General features: G+C 36.7%; 1 long non-coding RNA gene across 1 annotated transcript in view; it reads right to left on the reverse strand.

Annotated features, from left to right (window-relative positions):
- The window catches only part of LOC135108580 (uncharacterized), a 10,909-nt gene that overhangs the window by 6,049 nt on the left and 2,360 nt on the right, over window positions 1-2,500 (reverse strand). The window lies entirely within an intron of this gene.

Consider the following 2,500-nt stretch of genomic DNA (forward strand, 5'->3'; position numbering starts at 1 on the left):
TCTCTTATAAGAATACTACTACTACTACTACTACTACTACTAATAATAATAATAATAAAAAGAAGAAAAAGAAGAAGAAAAGGAAGAGAAAGAAGAAGAAAAAGAAAATTTCTAATCAAAACAATACTAGGAAAAAAAAAACCTGTTAATGATAATGAAAAACATGAAAAAAATACCTACTACTACAATTACTAATACAACTACTACTTCTACTCCTACTACTACCACAACTACTACTACAACTACTAGCAACAATACTACTACAACTACTGCTACTAATAAAACTACTACTACTATAACTACAGCTAATATTGCTACTACTACTACAACTACTACTACTACTACGACTACTACTACTACTACTACTACTACTACTACTACTACTACTACTACTACTACTACTACTACTATTACTACTACTACTACTACTACTACTTCTACTACTACTACTACTACTACTATTACTACTACTACTACTACTACTACTACTACTACTACTACTACTACTAGTACTACTACTACTACTACTATTTCTACTACTACTACTACTACTAGTACTTCTACATTAAAATAATACCTCCACCCCATGTTTATTGATGTGTCAATTAGGGGCTCTATTACTTGGAGGTCATTAGCCCCAGCTCTCGCTAATGACTGTGGCATCCAACCATATCTAATACTCTATAATATAAACATTAGTTGTTAACTATAAATTCACTCTACCTCTACTCTATCTACTCTTATGCCACTCTCCACCACTGTAGCCTCGCAGTGGAGGCCTCCTAAGTCTGCAGGTATGGGAGTGGAATGCCTTGTCCCCCTGAGACACAGGAGGGCATATCTGAGGAGGGAGAATGAGAGACGGCACCTTCTACTACTACTACTACTACTACTACTACTACTAGAATTACTGCTACTACTGCTACTACTACTACCACTATTTCTATAACTACTACTTCTACTTCAACTACTACTACACTTAAACTATTACTACTACTAATACTACTACTACTACTACTACAACATCTACTACTACTACTACCACTACTACTACTACTACTACTACTACTACTACTATTACTAAAACTACTTCTACTGTTACTATTACTACTACTATTACTATTAATACTGCTACTACTACTCAAACTACTTCTACTATTACTACTATTAATATTATCATTATTACTACTTCTTGTCCTATCCACTCCTATGCTGATGATACCACCCTGCACTTTTCCACGTCTTTTCATAGACGTCCAACCCTTCAGGAGGTAAACATATCACAAAGGGAAGCCACAGAACGCCTGACTTCTGATCTTCCTAAAATTTTTGATTGGGGCAGAGCAAACTTGGTATTGTTCAATGCCTTAAAAACTCAATTCCTCCATCTATCAACTCAACACTACCTTCCAGACAACTATCCCCTATTCTTCAATGACACTCAACTGTCCCCCTCTTCTACACTGAACATCCTCGGTCTGTCCTTTACTTATAATCTGAACTGGAAACTTCACATTTCATCTCTAGCTAAAACAGCTTCTATGAAGTTAGGTGTTCTGAGACGTCTCCGCCAGTTTTTCTCACCCCCCTCATGTATGGAGTATGCTTCACATGTCTGGGGGGGTTCCACTCATACTGCTCTTCTGGACAGGGTGGAATCAAAAGCTTTTCGTCTCATCAACTCCTTTCCTCTAACTGACTGTCTTCAGCCTCTCTCTCACCACCGCAATGTTGCATATCTAGCTGTCTTCTACCGCTATTTTCATGTCAACTGTTCTTCTGATCTTGCCAACTGCATGCCTCCCCTCCTTCCGCAGCCTCGCTGCACAAGACTTTCTTCTTTCTCTCACCTCATTCTGTCCACCTCTCTAACGCAAGAGTTAACCAGTGTTCTCAATCATTCATCCCTTTCTCTGGTAAACTCTGGAACTCCCTGCCTGCTTCTGTATTTCCACCTTCCTATGACTTGAATTCCTTCAAGAGGGAGGTTTCAAGACACTTATCCACCAATTTTTGACCACTGCTTTGACCCTTTTATGGGACTGGCATTTCAGTGGGCATTTTTTTTTATTAGATTTTTGTTGCCCTTGGCCAGTGTTCTTCCTACATAAAAAAAAAAAAAAATTCTACTACTACTACATCTACTACTATTATTACTACCTCTACTACTACTACTACTAGAACTACTACTACTACTACTACTACTACTATTACTAATACTTCTACTACTACTACTACTACTACTACTACTACTACTACTACTACTACTACTACTACTTCTACTATTAGTACTATTACTACTATTACTTTTACTACTACTGCTAACACTACAACATTTAATACTATTATTACTAGTTCTACTACTACTACAACTACTACTATTATTACTACTACTACTACTACTACCACTACTGCTATTACTACTACTACAAATACTACTATTACTACTACTACTACTACTACTACTACTACTACTACTACTACTACTACTAGTACTTCA

This window comes from Scylla paramamosain, chromosome 17, assembly GCF_035594125.1.
Source record: "Scylla paramamosain isolate STU-SP2022 chromosome 17, ASM3559412v1, whole genome shotgun sequence".
Taxonomy (NCBI): Eukaryota; Metazoa; Arthropoda; class Malacostraca; order Decapoda; family Portunidae; genus Scylla; species Scylla paramamosain.